We start from the raw sequence: 19,604 nt of genomic DNA on the forward strand, positions 1-19,604 counted from the left end.
GAAAGAAGAAGAAAAAAGCATTGGCAGAGCGTAGTTTGGGCTAAGAGGGATTGATGATTAAACCTTAAAAAAGAAAAAGAATTAAAAGGTCAATTTATTTGAAAAGTTTGAGAGAGTGGTGCGTGGGCAATGGCATACGTTATCAACCACCAACTCATTCCCTTCCTTTCACTAACTTAAAACAACTCTCAATCATTTTAAATTTCGGTGCGTTGTACGAATCTCACCTCCTCTTTCATCATTGTTTCGTTTCTAGAAATTTTATTTTTGTTTTTTCGCTCTCTTTACAAACTAAGTATTTGAATTCATAGATAAATTCAAACAATTGAAATATACTTTTTGAAACTACGTTTTAGTTTTCAAAACTGACCAGAAAACAAAGAAATCAAAGGGTAGAATTTTCAAAAAATGAAAAAAAATTTAAAACCAAATAGTTATCTAAGTAACTCTAATACAATTTCTTTTCATTGTAAGTTGCATAGCACGTAAGGGGCGTTTGGGTCCCTAACTTCAAGTGGGTGGAGTGCGCTCATTCCATATTTGGGGTTTCAATTATAAAAGTTGGTGTTTTCAACTATTGTAACCTTAAAGTTAAGTACAATATTACTATTTTACATCTCTCTTTATTACTGTATTTATTATTTGTTATAATATATACTATTTTCTACTAATCTTTTTTTTTTCCTCTATGTTACCACGTTTACTTTCTTTTAGACTAAAATAATATGCATCCAAAACACGAGACTCAAGTAGTTTGCATCCCAAACAAAGACTATTATAACCTACATATTATAATAACCAATTTAGTACCTTAAACACCTCAATAATGTTTATTATTGATGTCTTTCTTGAAATTCATATGACGTGATTGAGACGCCTTGGTTCATATCAAGAAAGTTTCATGAAAGTTCATTGAATCATCTTTTTTTATCAACTCAAACCCTTAAACCATTAGCCAATTTAACTTTTGTATACTTTCCACCGATTGCCAAACACAACACATCTTTTTGTCATGTAGGTAAGAAATGTGTTATCTAAGGTTCCATGTTCAAGATTCGAATTTGACACATGAAAATTCCAACATCCGTGCGATCTACTAATCCCATCCTTACTTATATTGAACTGTTTTTTAGAGTGAGACTATCCCACAAACCAACCGTGAGTTCTTTCAGCACGCTTTATCCTCTCTTGAACCTTTTTTAACCCTCTTTGTTCACATTATCATGATTCCTCTCATTTGGATATAATATCGGTTCATTCATATATCCCTTTTAAACTCGAACGTTACTACCACATAAGAAAAATGTTAATATCTACAAATTAACACTTATTTAGCCCATGAAATGGGGTAGGAAGATTCAAACCTCTTACTTCTTGATTGAAAAGAAATACTTTAATTAGTGGCATCTACGAATTAATATAACTCGAACATTTTGAAACATTGACCTAAATTATAAGAACTATAATGAAATGACAACATATAATCAATAGAAATAAAACAAAAAAGAACAAAGTAGCTTTTAAATTAGTTCATAATCTCTCATTATCTTTTCTCTAAGGTTGAAATTTGTGAAATGAAAAATGGAAATCCAAGTGTATACTTTGTCTATTATTGAAGACTCTCAAATCTCTCACCCATGTGTATGTGCATGGATGATGATGATGATGAGGCCATATCTTTAGGAAAATGGTCATATGGAAGGAATTGAAGAGCATATAATAGCACTAGGAAGCCCTGGGCTATTGTAACCATTCAAGTAGCCCAATGTGGACATGTCATCTCCACCATATATAAAACACACACACACACACAAAATAAAACATAAAACCCTATTTGAAACCATCTTTATTTGTTCACAAAAGACCTATTCATTACTCACACTCACTATTCAAGTATAGGCCAACAATCCTACTAGACCTTGTGAGCTATAATTGGAGAAGATTGATTTTGAAGCTTTTAACATTTTTTTATTTATTTATTTTAATGTTTGAATTTGTCCTAACATCTAAACTTGGTTTTTTGGATCATTAAAATTGATTTTGAATGGTTAAAAACCATATTTTGGAGTGATTTTACAAATGATAAAAATGATTTTAATTATTTCAACGTTACTCCAAATATATGTTCAAAAAGTGCTTACTTAAATTACAAATCTAGTTTTCAGCTAATCTTGGTATGATTGTATTTAATATAATATCTAAATTTTAAAATGTTTTGATCGCATTTCTTACCGTTTAACTTGTGGTTCTATTTAGCTAAGGTTATTAGTTAAACAATGATAATGCGACATATTTATAAGATAAATGCTAATAAATTTGATGTAACATCATGTGGTAGAGATATAACAATAAAAGCTTATTAGTAGATCTATACGCCATTATCGAAACTGATATAGTGTTGCTTGTTTTTTTTAAAGGAAAAAAAAGTCATTGATCATTAAATTATTATCATATCAACATATCTAAACATATAAATTTGTCATCTGAATGCTACTTAGAATACATTAAATTGAACTCATTCATCCTCAAAATTCGATTCACCCATCAACATAATTAACTAAGTTACATGTCCAAATTAGTATCTTTGCTGAAAAGCACTTAAAAGTGCTTTCTATACCTTTAATCAAAGATGATTATCTGAAAAATGATATGGATTGATGTCTTTTATCAGTAAATTTTAGGAATCAAGTCGGAGAGAGAATTAAAGCTTAATGATATAAAATTTATCGAAATATGCATAACAATGGTCTCTAAGGTCATTTCTATAAATAAAGGAGGAATAAAATGTCATTATACTAAAGTGAGAGCATTGTAAGGCTCTGATCATAATGATAATAACGATGAAAACTCGAGAGGATAATTAAGAGTAGCGTCATGATGCTAATCGCTATAGCCTGCTAAGTTATAATCACTATTTTTTTTTCGTCTCTATAAAATCAAAGTCTTTTTTTCATCTCCATTTCTTTTATCCTATAAACAAATTAAATTGCTAGAAAATTTATTTTTTATCTTATAAAAAACAAAGAACGTTTGATATTTTAGTATTTCATTCATGTATTTCTAAAACTATATCAATAAAAATAATTACTATTATTATTTAAGATATGTGGACAATTTCTAACCTCAAAGTCGATAAGACAAATTTTATATCCGTTAAAAATGTTAACTTTTAACACTAAAGATACAAAATTATAATCCATTCCATTGGTAAAGTCATCCATTTAGTTTGAACCTAAAATTTGAAAACTCATCACCAAACTATTGAATAGCTTATAATTTGAGCTAAGAATAAATATTTGAAAATGAAACAAAAGAGTTTAGGTATTAGTCACCAATTCTTCAAAAGTGGTCTATTTGGGGCTTAGTAAAGTAGATCTTGGAATAGTCCACATCCAATCAAATATATCTATTTCATTATTCCTAGTAGATCTCAATGTCTCACTCCAATCCCTCATTCTCTCTCACATTCAATTCCCTATAACTTGGTACAATATAATTTTTATTATTATTTATTTCTGTGTTGTCTACATCAACAAAATATTTTAAATAGTTTCCTATGCCTATGGGAAAGATTTCATAAATGGCTCTCTCTTACCCTTTGTTTTTATTTATTTACATTCATTTTTCTATGGGTAAATATTTTAAAATTTCACACATTGAAGACCCACTTGGATTCACTAGACTGGAAAATATTTTTTTAAAAAAACCTATTTTTATTTAAACATTTTTGATAAAACGTATTTAAACTATATTTTGAATATATTTCGTGAGTGATTGTCAAACACTCAAATTTATTCCAAAATGATTTTTTAAAATTAAACATTTGAAAACATACTACAAACACACCATAAATAAGATTTTAATAGATCTCTCTCTTTTCATTATTTATTTATTGATAGTGTTCTATTTTCTCTTTCTATATATATATATATATGTTTTGAAATTTAAAATCTAATATTTCATCTAATCACACATGAGATTCTTTCATAAGCTAAACTTTAATTTGGCAAAATAATATGCACACGATTGTATAAACTCACACATAACGAACCACACTTATAACTTAGGATTGTCAAATCCTTTTATATGATGGTTATTGGTCGACATACAATAATACTTTCTTTATCTCATATATTTTCTTCAATGAACGATGTACAAACATTAAGTCATGCATGAATCATATTTGGTGGCCTTTCCACTCATTTGATTGTTCTCCTAGATAGATAAGATTGACATGTCTCATGAAAATCTAAACAAAATTCATCTCAATCTTTTAATATTGGATGACATGCATATACAAACAAACATATGTATTTTATTTTATAGGCATACATTCACTTATGTATATGTATGTATTTATGTTCGAGTATAGTCCAGGCTGCATTTAATCCACGCTTTCATTTTCTTTACCTACACAAAAAAGAATTTAAAAATTATTTTTTAAAAAATAAAAATATTTGCCACATAGCAATTTTTTAAGAATAAGTTAGGCAACACTTACATTTTTCTTTATGTTCAAATACCTCTCGAGTTAGAATAGGATTGGATGTCCCGTTTTGATCATTATGTGAATATCTCTATTAGCTATCGAATTAGAGTAGGAGGTAAGCATAATATAATAGATAGTACTTCAAAAGACAAAAAAGAAGCAAAATGGGGTTGCTCAAAGAAATCTATAGAAGGTAGACTACAAAGGAGAATGTTTACTTTCCTCTTTTGCCTACATTTTGAGTATTTTACCTTTCAATATTTGGAACACAAAATTTTTAAGTTTAAGTATCCATTGAGAGATGTTAGAATAATAAAAGTGCAATTTTTGAATCTGGGACATGACTTTGGGGTACAGGTAGTTACAGATTGAATCAGTCCATACGTTCATGTATGGATACAATCTATGTATAAAAATGTGACTTTTTAAATTTAGGTGTACGTTGATGCCCTTCACTTTTTGGGACACGACACTTAAATTTGTACCGATGGGACATGACTATTTGTATGTAGCTAGTTGTACACATGAGTGCTTTCTTTTATGTATGGATGAGTTCTTTATATAAAAAAACGGCTTTTCAAGTTAAGGAGAAAGATGAATTAAAGAAAAATAAAATTTCCAACATTTAAATTTGTGATTAATAGAAAACATTGCCAAAATAAATTAGCATGATCCGATCCACAATTAAAGAAAAATAAAACTTTTGTAAAGAGAGATAATAAATAATTTATCTCAAGGGTTATTGAAAAATATTTTTAGACTGCATTGCTCATTTAAATTTCTTTTAATTACATTTATGTCCTTTTTATAGAAATTTTACCAAATTTATTTGGTCTAAAATATAGTCTTTTTTTTAAAAAAAAAAAATGAATGTAGATTACCGTTTACTTACTATTATTATCTAATATTATTACTATTATTATTAATAATATTAAATTTTTTACATTGGTTAATAATTAATTAAACATCAAAATTTGTAACTCCTACCTTCTACTACTATACCACTCCTTTTCACCAATCCCTCTAAACTTTTTTCTCTTTTTAGAAACTCTAAACTTCATTATATCTTCAATTTTTTTTTCATCATTTTAAAAGTCATCTTAATCTTCAAGATATCTCAAAGATATGATATACATTCGTCCGTAAAGAAAGATATAAGTGTCATATTTAGCTATATCGTAAACTGTAGGCTTGTAGTTTTTTTTATTACGATATGGCGGTGAGGGATTCATATTTTTTGTTGTAACATATAATTTATGTTTGTCAATTAAACTATCTTGCTTTATCCTAACTTTTTGATGTTACAATTCAACTTTGATGAAATTGAATAAGATTTCTTCTCATCCTTTGTTCTATGAACAATTTTGTTTGTAGGAATAATATGAGTGTATAACTACAGTTATTTTTTTTTCTTTTATAATCAATGTATTTTTTTTATAATATTTTTTGACAGAATATAAAATTTAATGATCTATTATAAATTTATGTTCTTCATTGAGAAAATAATTTTCTAACCTAGTATTTCACAAAATTTTTAATATTTAATTACCAATTCTTAGATTATGGAGAATTTCATTGAACACTACTAAAAATTATTTATGACAAATGTACACTTTCCTCTTACCAATTTGTGCATACTCTTTTTTTTTTTTTTTTAAGAAACAAGAAAATTTTAATTCAACATTAAAAACTTTGAAGAATCCTATCAACTATAAAATATTAGTTAAAGAAATAACTTTAATTGAAAAAAATGTAACTTATAATAGAAGCACACAATAAAAAAGAAAAGTAGTGAGTTAATAAATATAACCACAAAATATGATTAGTTGTTTATATTAATTAATTTTGAAATTAATATTTTATTTATATTAATTTATGTGGTGATATAAGTTAATGGCTCATATTTGTTCTTTCTAATTCTTTTATACTTTTTTTTGATTAATTTTAATTTTTTCAAAAAAGTACAATTGAGACAATTTTTGCCTTTCCATTTACTAAAATAATATACTTAAAACTTGTTTTTAATTATAATTACTTATATAACTTTAATGATTTAAAATTTCAAGAGTTTTTGTAACTTCATCACCCCAACTATAAAATTTGGGTTCTTTTTCACCATTTTTATCACTTGCTAAAAGAGTTTTTCAAGAGTTTTTTTTTTCCTTTCATTTTTTCAACTATAAAATGCTCATTTAATGTTGGGGTGAAAGTGTAACTAATTTATTACTTTGTAATTTTAAAATTTAACACATTTGTTTATTATTAGAAAATGGTCATAATTTTAATGTTTAAAATTTATTAACTTTGTAAGTTTGAACGTTGGTAATTATTAGCCAATGGTTTACAATTTTAGTTTTTAAAGATCACCAACATCCACATGTAATAGGTGAGATAACTAACAATAAAGAAAAATTGAGTTAAAGGTGTTGGTGGAAAAAATAATAATAATAATAATAATAATGGACTAAAAGAATTACTAATTAATTATTTGAAAATCTAAAAGTTCTTAAATTATATTATTCATTAATATTAGTAAAATAATACATGTTTAGAAATGAAATTACAAAAGATTAATGTAATTCAACATAAAAAAATTTGACGAAGCCAATCAAAAGTTTGTAAGTCTAAAATTCAACACATTTGTTAATTATTAGGAATGGGTTATAAATTTAATGTTTAAAATATACTATTTTTTAAGTTTCAACATTGGTAATTATTAGAAAATTAGTAAATTAGTAAATGATTGCAAATTTAGTTTTTAAAGATCATCAACATCCATATGTAGTAGTGAGATAACTAACAACAAAGTAAAATTGAGTTCAAGGTGTTGGTGGAAAAATAGTGAAAGAAAACATTTTTTTTTAGTAATAATAGAATATTAAAAAGATACAAATGATCAAATTCTAAAAGTTACTAAATTATATTATTCACTAAAATTAGTGAAATCATACAATTTTAGAAATTAAATAACAATATCTTTTCATAGTCCAACTTTTTAAAATTTATTCATCTTATTACAGTTAATATCAATTCATTAATCATTTAAAATTGAATTATTTTAAAATAAAATATATATTACACGTGATAATACATAAGTAAATTTTCAAAACTACTTCTCAAAAAACAGTTTTGCACCTCAAATCTATAATTGAGTAGTAACATAATCTATTAAATCAACACTATATATTAAAAGATAAAATAATACTCATACATAAGTTTAATATACAACATACAATAATAATAATAACAATACATTTATAATGAATGGAAAAATAGCAATTATTATAATTATTATAATAATAACTATTATTGTTATTATTATATTCAAAACACATTATTTTTCCATTTATTGTATATGTTTAACATAAACTATTATAACATAAATATATATAAAAACCAATCTTAATTAAAATTTAAAAATAACTTACTTTTACTTTAAAAAAGTATACTTAATTTTACATAATTTGTATAATACTTAATTTTTTTCTTTTTCTTCTTTTAAAAAAAGAATACATGTGCATTTGCGCATGGTAAGACACTAATTTTTAAAAAATAGTAAATAATCACTATAGGCGCTAAATTATACAAAATACCTCTAAACTTTGTACTTTGTGTCTTACTTTTAAATTTTTATAAGTTTCAAAAATAAACTTAGACTTCCAAAATGAGTTTAAAAATACCCTTATGATTAGTTTTGAATAGAAATCGTTCGTTAGTATTTTGTATAAAAAATAGTTTTAAATTTTCAAAAGTTTAGAAAATACTCTTAAACTAAAAAAAGTTTAAAATATTGTTATTGTTATATGAATAAAAACCGTTAATATCATCTTATTTCTCTATCTTTTACATTTTTTCCTCTCATCTTTTCTTTGATATCTTCAGGTATTACTTCAAGTATTCATTAATTAATGTATAATATACTCATGTCTTAAATCTGATGTAAAATGAAGAATGCATACTTTGTATCAAAATAAGTTATTGATTGAATGTTGATTACTGTCAGATATATTATTAATCATTTTTTGATTGTCGTGTCGTTTAATACACTCATGTCCATGTATCTGAGACCTCAATAATGTTGTTCATAGTAATAATGTTCTTCATTTGGCATCATCTCCGTTGGGGAAAAATAAGGAAGAGGTTGATCTCTATAAAAAGTTTCAAGATTTTCTCTGTTGGGTTACCGACACAGGATTTTCCTACGTTGTTCCTTATAGTAATAATGAGCGAAGTTCGGGTGTTTGATCGTTGTCGGGAAGGGGCTCGGCAAGGCTATCTTATGAATGGTCAAAACGCTGTCGTCGTGTGTCAAATCGCCAGCGAGTTCTCTGTCGTCGTTGACCGCTAACATTAAACCATAATTCCCAAGTGACCCAATTATTAACCAAGTTTAAAATGTAGATGTGTATGAAAATATTGGATGCCTTAATTCTACCTAGGACATGTTTATGGGTTGGGTTGGGTTGGGTTGAAGGACTTTTCAGACCCAATTCAATTGTTCGAATTGTAAATTTTTTCAATCTAAATAATCCTTATTAAAAAATGAACCCAACCCAATCCAACTATGAAATATTTGGGTTGGATTAGTTCGAGTTAATTGAGTCATTTATTTAAATTTTTTTTTTCTAAAAAGAAGCAAAACGTAAATATATAAAGATCTAATTTAATTATTTTCATATATTGAATTAAGATTAACAACTCAATTTCAATTTATATAGTGAAAATTTTCTTTTTTAAAGTGCATAGAAACTAATTTTGAGAGTTGTTGAAGAATAAATTATTCAAAAAATATTGGAATTAAATAAAATTAAAATCAATATATGTATAAATAATTGTGTTACGAGTAATAAATAACATATTTTAAAGTTAATAATAAATTCGGGTTGGTTGGTTTGGGTTGTATTAGGTAAACCCATTAACCAACCCAACCCATAAAATTTTCATTTACTTGAACCTAAACCAACCCAAACCGCACGGGTTGGGTTGCGTTGATCGGTTTTTTCGGGTCATCGGGTTTTTTTAACATCCCCATTCTACACAAATTTCAATAAAATATCGTTAAAATGTTGATTTCAACAAATATTTCTGAAAAATTTTAAAAAATTTAAATGAGTAAATAAACCTTTTATTGTTTTCAAATAAGTTAACATGTGTATTATTTCTATTATATTTATGTTAGTGACATTTTGGTGTTTATAGATTTTTTCTACATTATAGTGGAAATTTTAATTCATTGCTCATTGGATGTTGAATCCATGAAAACATAAAAATATTGATAGAAATATCGACAAGTCGATGGAAATTTAATACTATGATTATCAATCACTAAAAAAAGAAAAATAATTAAAATAGTTAAACAAGAATGGAAAAAATAACCTCAAATTAGAAAATAACGACCTGTCTAGTAGGCAAATCTGAAGATTTTTTTTTTTTTTTTAAAATAATGGATTCAATAAAAACAGAGTTGTATTTCATGTTTTTATATATGTGTTTGGTAGTAGATTTAGAAATGAAATTCTAATTTAAAAAATTTTTAAAAATGCGTTTGATAATATATTTATAAATAATAAAATTAATTATAATTATACTCATTATATATTAGGTTGAGTATAAACTATTACTAATTATTTTATTAACTTGTTTTATGTTATATTTTTTGTATATTTATTATTTTATAATATCACATAATATATAACACATATTTTAATTTAATAAAAATAATTGAGTTTATAGCATGGAATATTATATTTGTTATTATTTTTATCTATTATTTATATATATAATTTTACATTTTAAAATTTTAAATTCATAATTTGGATACATTACAACTATAAAAAATGTTATTATTAGAATTTGCACTATTCGGATTACATAAACAAAAAATAACTTTTGAGCATAGAATCAAAGTTGTCTATCAAATATAAATTTGTTGAACTCAACAAATTTAAAAGACATAAAATATAATCCAAATTGTGAGCCTAAAAGAAATCAATTGGATTCCAAACCATGGGAAGCATCAAATTCTTTTCACATATCCAAAAACATACCTTGAATAAAAAAAGAATAAGAACAACCTAACTGAACTGATGATATAGGAAAATTTTGGAATAAAGAATAAATGAAATTTTATATTAAATTTAAATACTATTTTAAAATTGTCATCCATGCTAAATTTTCTAAATTATTTAGCATTTATTTAACTACCATTTTGATTAATAATTAATCAATTTTTTTTTATAAAGATTAATAACCATTTTTACTTAATCAGAAATTATCTACAAAATTAGCTAGGTTTTTTTGGGGGGATTTGGAAGTACACAATCAAATTAACCTAAACTTAATAATTGAATTTTTTTAGTGTTAAATAAATATTTTAATATAGCTAACAAATGGGTAGAGTTTCTTCCACTAACCACTAACCTAACGTGACACTTTTATATTAGAAACTGAGAAGAAATGACCCCAACTTCTTAGATCTTAGAAAATTTAGGGTAAATCTCCTTTTGTATTATTGACATTTGGGTGTCGTGTCAATTTAATTCTTAGATTTGATAATAGAAAAAGATCAAGTTTTCAACCATTTAAAAAATGCTCGGTCTATAAATATATAACATAAACTTTTTCGTGATATTAAAATGAGCACAAATATATAATGATAATTGACACGTATTACTTTCTTTAAGGTCGCATGTTCAAATCATACTCCATTTACTATATTATAAAAAAGAAAGTTGTAACAACTTTTAATATTTTAACCAAAAATAACAACAATAATAATATTGGGGAAAAAATGAATAACCGAAAAAAATAACTCTAAAACGTTTTCATCTTTCACAATATCACCCTGTTGGAGAATTCGTTCAAATAAAATTTTCTCGATCCTTTCCGATCGAGATCGACTCGAGATTTGAATAAACTTTTTTTTTTTTTTTTTTTTTTTATCGTACATCCAAACTATCAATTTTTTAGACTTTCTTAGTGGAATCTAGAGTAGGATGAAAACCAAGATTATACGTAATTTTTTTCAAAGTCATGTAATCTTTTGTGTAATTTAATTCATCATAAGTATTTGATATGTCTTTCCTAAATCATGTCGTTTTTGTAATCTATTGGAAATCTTTAGTGAGTCCGTCTGAAGATTTGATTCATTATAAATATTAAAAATATTGTATTTTTTAATGAAAATTTGATTCGTTACAAATATTAAAATCAATCATTAAAAATTCAATAGATATTACATAAGATTTGGGAAAGATGACCTCCAATTCCGATCTTTGTCCTAGTCGAGATACCATCCAAAAAGTTCAAATCGAGCAATAGTTTGGATGTACGATGAAATGAGATCATTTTTTATTTGAATCTTAGAGTCAATCTCATTTGAAAAGGATCGAGAAAAACTATTATAACAAATTGCGAAGAAAATTTTGGAGGTTAATTTCGGTCAATTTTTCAAACAAAATCTCTCCTCCTTCAACCCTCATTTGACGAAGTCACTGCCACCTTCATCTCCTACCATGATTGGTGAGGACATCACACTCACAATCTCCTCTTTCCTTTCTCCATTTCCTTCTATAATTTTTAAATGATAATAATTTGTATTTTTATTTATTGAGCTAGTTCGAATGACAAAGTATATATAATAATAATAATGATAATATATGATTTTCTAAAATCTATTATAACAACATACAATAATATATATTCTCTCTATTCAAATTGGTATTACTAACTTCACAAGGAATTAGTTTAAAGTTATTTATTTCCTTTGAATTTCAACATCTTGAGAGTGTTGTATATATGTAGTCCTTCAATTTAAAGACTTTCAATGACATCTTTAGGTATTCTCAATCATGTTTGTCTCAAAAGTCCATTGTTAGCACTAAATTGATATACAAAATACATTTCTAGACTTTTTAATCTCTTAAATTTTGGACGAGGTGAATTTATCATCTAAAATGAATTAGAAAGAATGAGAAAAAAATAATTTTACTTTCACATAGGTAAGAAATTTGTAGAGGAAGAGGGTATTCCATATCCTATCAAATTAAAATTATATGATAATACAATTTAAAATTAGAGCGATTTAAATACCACTTTGGTCCTTATGATTCATTTTAGTCCCTATACTCATATGTAAAAGTTGAAAGTATGTAACCAAATTAAATATCTTAAAAATACATGGACCAAAATAAACTGAACTCATCCCTACATAAACCAAAATAATATTTAAACTTTAAATTTTTTTTAATCAAATATAAACTATGCAAACCCTAGAATTTCAAAATAATATATATTTCTTTCTAAGTGGAGAAACAAACAAAATAATTAACAAAATAAATCTAATTTTGGGTCCGTCGGCAATAAAGTTGAATGATGTTATTTTTCCTAATCTTAGCAAAAAAATAAAAATAAAATAAAATGTCATTGTCTTCTCTAATATTATAAAATATATAATAAGCTTTTAGATCTTCCACTTCAATTCCGTCTCCCATTTTCACTATATATATATATAAAGCTTAATTTTGGCAAAATTTTGTACATTTAGATCATCTCAATGTCAAAGCCTTTGACTTTTTTCTTCATCAGCAATGTAAAACTCAGTCAAATTGTAATAATGTTTCCTTTTTTTCCTCCTCTTTCTCCATTTTCCACAATGCAAATAATAATAATAATAATAATAATACAAAGTAAGTTGACAAAGCACTAATGCATTACAAGCTCTAGGTAAATGGGTTACATGTGTGTAGTACAATAAATTAAAGCCAACAATTACTCAATATAATGATGTCAATTATATATGCTAGCTAGTAATTGTTAAATTTTAATTTTGACTTTAAAATTTTAATTTCATCGTTAGAACTATCTGATAGACATCAAAGTCTATCCTTGATAGTTTTAAAATTTTGCTATATTTTGTAAGTATTTTTAACAATTTTACCATTTAAAATAATTTTTCAAAGAATATTGTCAATTAATTAATTTCCAGTTTTTGGCTTCCAAAATATTTGTTGATAGTTACAAGCATTTCTTTTGGTGGCATGGACAAGACTAACATGGGTGGGCTATTTATTCTAGTTGTGTTGAGTGTGTTGAATTTATCATACCTCAAAAAAAAAAAAAAAAAAAAAAAAATTGAAGTTAGGACCATTTCATGTGAGTACGATCACATTTATTCTAAATAAAAATATATATATTTTTCAATCAAAATTCATATTTAATATAGTTTAAGACAATTAAGAAAGTTTTGCGTTATCAAATTTGTTTCATTTTAAATTAGTAGTCTACATGTTAGACTCATAAAAATGTATTTAATTATGATTTTGTTTGTGCGCATGCATATATATATACACAATGTAGACTACTAATAAACATTAAAAGCATTAAATTTATACCTTAATCTAATGGCTAAATCCCAGGGGTAATTAAAACATAATCCTCCCTGTCCTTAGGTTTAATTTGAGGCTCTGTTTGGTAATAATTTCATTTTTTTGTTTTTGGTTTTCGAAAATTAAATCTATCGACACTATTTCTACCTTCAAATTTCTTTCTTTGTTATCTACATTTTACCAATGGTTTAAAAAACTAAGCTAAATTTTGAAAATTAAAAAAATTAGCTCTTAAAAACTTATTTTTATTTTTGGAATTTGGCTAAGAATTCAATCATTGTACTTATTATTGTAAAAAAATAGAAGAAAATAGACTTAATTTTTAAAAATAAAAAACAAAAATGAAATAGTTACCGAATCGAGCGAAATAAGTTAATTAAATCCAACTAAAAACACACACATGTATAAGAATGAGATAAAGATGAGGCAATTAACTAGTGTGGGGATAGTGTTGGAATTGGACCTAAGTTTTTCAACAAATGCTTGGAAAAAGAGAGTGGAGAGAGAAGGCAAAGTGGAGAAGTGAAATTAAAAGCAAGCCAAGGAAAAAGAAGTGGATAACAAAACAGGTAGAAAAAATGAAGAAGAAAATATATATATATATGTAGGCTTAGGATACCTCAACCATACCAACCCATTCCCTGTCCTTTTTGACCTAATTTTGATCAAACAGTAGTAAGTTTAGAACTTATGGATTTCAAAATGGGTTGGCTTTATAATTCTTTGAATCCAAATAAATAATAATAAAAAGAAAGATAGAAAGAAATAAAGAAAAACATGGTGCCTTTTTATTTATTTATTTATTTATTTTAATGTTATGGATTATCATCAATGTGTCCAAGTTCAATTTATGTAGATGGGAAGTCTTTATTTTCTTCAATGGGTTGACCTTAAATTTTTCATTTTTGTATGTGTTGGAAAGCCACAAGTTTTCAAAAGTAAGGGAGAAAGAGGGAACATATAAGAGATAGAAAAGAGAGAGAAAGGAGTTTTTCTTTTCTTTTCTTTTTTTAGGCCAAATTCCTTTAATATAATGTATATATCTTAAATCCAATAAAAGAGAAAGAGAGAGAAAAGATTTGTACTTTAAACCCTTAAGTTTTCAATAATTCAATTAAAAGTCTCATCATATTCTAAAGCAATTGGATTCCTTTCATGAATATTAGGCCATTTTTCTATGTAATCTAATGTACTTGAAGGGTTGTGCTTTGAACCCATTTGAAGTAATACTTGAAAGCTGAATTTTTATGTCATATTTGATATTATTTATATTGGGGTTAAAGTTTAGGCTACATATTACGAAAAGTACCCCTTAGCTTTGTCGTATGTTTTAAAAATACCTATATTCTTATCAAAATTGTAATAATATATCTTTGATCTCTCATAAATGAACCTCTGGAGGAGAAGTCTGATAAAATGTTAGATGAAAATTACAACTTGAAATGTGTGTGGCATGATCTAGCTAAGATGACGTGATGGTGTTTGCTTCTCAATTTTGTTCCAAGTCGCCACCACAATCCTATTTTAAATTTCAATTTTCATTCAACATTTTAATGAATTATTTTGCTTTAAGATTAGTTATAGAAACATTTATGAAAGGTTAGTCATAACATTACAACTCTAGTAAGAATATATGAGTATTTTACAAACAAATAGCAAAGCATTGAGGAGTTTTTTTTGTTTGTTTGTAATTTAGCCAAAAAAATCCTTTTTGAAATTCTCACGTTTATATTTTATAGAGATAGTTGCAAATATAACAATTAGACTCAAAGTATTAGTAGATATAACATAGTGTAAAAAAAATTATAAATATGACAAAATTTAGATAGTCTATCAGTAATAGACCATATGGTTGGTAGGAGACTATTAGTGATAGACCATATCGCTGGGTTGATAGAAGTCTATCGCTGATAGATTTTACTATATTTGCAATTTTTTTAAAATGGTGTTATACACTTGGTTATTATCCCTAAAAATACTACCAATTGCAATTCCCCTATTTTAATATTAAGATTATCAAATGCTCTATTTTTATTGATGAAAATTTTCAAAATATTAAGAATGATAATAAGAGAGAGGAAAAAAATGATAAAGTGATCTCTAAACCTTATATCATGATATTCAACAAAATTTGGAATTCAAAGTCTCGTATTGAATTCATCTCTATTCACTTATCTCACACATATATGTAACCCATAATAATAATAATAACGACGACGATGTTGAGATTTATCCAAGACAAGACTCAAAGCCACATACAAATTTAAGCCCATAAAATATCAAAAGGAAGCATGGGAGAACACACATCCCAAAAGAAAAATATCAATACCTCAAGTTTTGGACCGATCAACCAAGCTGGTGAATATATATCAATCGAAAAATAACCAAGTCGGATCTGGACTGACACCTTGCAATCTTGAGAGCCAAAAATATCCCTTAGCATTGCCATCATTACATGTAACTAGAGGTATGGTGTTCAAGGATAGACTTATAAATAGTCTCATTCGACCACTCCAAAGAGGAGGATAAGTAATATCTAAAGAAGAGATCCAACCTTACTTCTTTTGTGCTTAACTGAATTAGCAACCCTTTGTACTAACTTAAAATTAGAGTGATATAGGCTTGACACCATACCGGTGTAAGGATCTCTTTTGCAGGTTAGCTTGGAATATCTAGAGTTTTGAAGAATATGTATGTTTGGTCCTTGAGTTTTTGAAACATAGCTTTTTAGTCTCCAAGTTTTTTTAGAGTATAGGTGCATTTGGTTCTTTCATACTTTTTTAGTCCCTAAATTCTTTAAAATAAGTTTAAAAGGTCCCTTCAATAATTTATTATTATTATAAATTAGAAAAATAGTTATAAAAAGTACCTCTTCTCTCTAGAACTATTTTGTATACTTATATTTTTGTAACTCAAAATGTCATATAATTATATAAAATAGTAAAAAAAACTTAAGAGACTTTTTAAACCTATTCTTAAAAATTCGAGATCTAGAAATGTACATTTTGAATACTTAGGTACAAAAAGCACTTATTCTAGAAAAAAAAAAACTAACTAAGGAGTTAAAAAAGTATGTTTTGAAAACTCAGAGACTAAACACATATATTCTTCAATTCTCAGCGACCCTCTATCACCCTTTATATTTGTCCTTGTGATGATTACTTAAAGTAGACTCATGGAAGAACTTGAGAAAAAAACCCTCATAAAAGGAGTGTGCTTAACGTATAGTTGTCACCTTTCGCACCTCCTCTTCATAAATGTTATTCTCTTATTTGTGGAATACAATAACACTTTTCTTACGATCAAAGTTTTTAAAGCTGCAAGCCTCAACATTACTCTAAACAAGTCAATTATTGCTGGTATTAATGTTGACAACAACGAATATTAGAGATTGTAGATTAAATAGACTGACTAAGAAGGATTGAATCAGTGAGTATTGGACCATCTAGAATGAAAGAAACAAACAAGTTTTTAGCCTCAACATTAATCTAAACAAGTCTTTAGTCTTTTTGTAAATGTTTTCCCTATTATTGTTGATTGCCGGTGAAGGGAAACGAAATATGATAAGGATGTTAGGAATGTGTTAATCTAGTTGGAATATTTTATTGTACCGATTGATCCATATTATGTATGGAAAAAAGAGAGAGAGAGATTCCTAGAAATTATGTTTGAAAGAGAAAATCACATGTATGTTGTATTGTAAGGTTTATAGAAAGAGAGAGAGAGAGAGAAAAAAAAAGATCCAATTAGGACTAAAATGTTATGTCTCCACTTTGTCTCCCACATTACATCAGTATATTTTTATATATTTATTATTATTATTATTATTTACTTTGTACTTTACAAAATTTCAAACCCAAAATGTACCAATTGTTGACTCTGTCTGCCGACAACCCAATACTTTATTGCCACGTGTCAACATCAGGGTCTACTAAAACCTAAGTTAGTGACTTAGCCTTTTCTCTCTCCAATGAGAGAGAGAGAAAAAAAAATCCTTTTTAAGTTAATTGTTTCTTTTATAATTCTCATGTTTATAAGTGGAAACTTTTCTTTATAATTTTTCCATTTTCAAATTAATTGCATTTAGAAGAGAAATGTTTGGAGGATGGAAAAGTATGACATTTGTTTTTAGGGTTTAGTTGGTTTAAATTATAATTTATTCATTGTTACTTCAATTGTTTTTTCAAGATGTAATTATTTTGTCATTTTCAATAACTTCTATTGATCTAATTTACCAATTTTGCTAAAAAAAAAAAAAATCAAGTAGCTAGGTTAGTTAATGGGCTAATTAAAATTAGAAAAATGATTTTAACATTGATTTAGGCCAATATCAACCTAAATCCACCAACTTACTCTCTTATGTCATTCACTTGAGATAAATACACACATTTAAAAGTTCAATTATATCAAAATTTAATTCATTTTAAGTTTCTATTAATATTTGAATTATTCATTTCTACATATTAATCTAAAAATAAAAGTTATATATCTTTACTAGTGTAGTGTCTAAATTTATATCTTTGTTTTCATTTAGTCATGAACTTGAAAAGGTGTAATAAATCTATAAGATATTGTTCGCTAACGATTTTATTTTATTTTATTTTTTTTAATCTAGCTTATAATTAATACTTCTCCAACATATAAGTTTTTTTTTTTTCTTTTATTGTTATTCACGTCGACTCATATTTTAAAACACAAAGTTAAGTTTTTGAAAAGAAAAAATAGTTTTAAAAATTTTGTATTTGATTTTTAAATTTGACTAAGAGAATGTTTATATTTCTTTAAAAGATATCAATATCATGGCAAAGAAAATTGGAAGATAACAAGCATAAACATCAAAGATAGAGAACTAAGAACGAAATCGTTATCCAACAAGACCTAAACTATTAATTTTTGTGTCCAATAAGTCTTTAAACTTAATTGTTTAATAGATCCTTAAACTTTCAATTTTTTAGTCCATACTTTCTGTTTGAGTTTTGTGTCTAGTTAAGTCATAGACTCATAATCAACATTTAAAAAAAAAAAAAAAATTTTTTTAGACAAATTAAAGATCTTAGGGTCTCTTTAGCAAACAATTAATTTTTAAAATTTTTTAATTTGTCAAGAACCTATTGAAAGCAAAATTGAAAGTTGAGGGACACACTAGATATTTTAAAGTTAAGGAATGATCGAGCAGGGGTGAGTATCGGTCAGTCGGAGTCGGTTTTTCGACCAAGTAGCCACCGAACTAACTATGTTCAAACTGACCTCGATCGACAAGGAGTAAAAGTCGGTCGGTCGATTTGGTCGTTTTGAATTTATTTTGTTTACTTTTTCGATTTGAAAATTTTCCAAATCGACATCAACCAACCCCTCTCCTTCTTTCACCGGCCAACTTCGAGTTAGTCGATCAGCTCGATTTTTTGGCCCATCATGCTTATTCCTACGACTGAATAAGACACAATCATCTTTCCAATGTGAAATTCTCAACATGATACCTCTTTCAATTGTTCATCAATCTTGGATCAAATCTCCTTCGATCATTTACTTTTACTTTTATTTTTTTAGTTTAATATACATAGGAAATAAAACCAAATCATATAATTTAAAAGAAAATTAATAAGTGGTTTGATCTACTACCACGTTTAGATTGTCCATAAAATAAGATTGCTATATTAAAATATAAGCCCAAAATCAAATTGGATATAAAAGGAAATACAAAACATAACCTTTAATTTAAATAAAAATGA

This window comes from Benincasa hispida, chromosome 11 (genome assembly GCF_027475165.1).
Source record: "Benincasa hispida cultivar pf3 chromosome 11, pf3_genome.v1.1, whole genome shotgun sequence".
Classification (NCBI taxonomy): domain Eukaryota; kingdom Viridiplantae; phylum Streptophyta; class Magnoliopsida; order Cucurbitales; family Cucurbitaceae; genus Benincasa; species Benincasa hispida.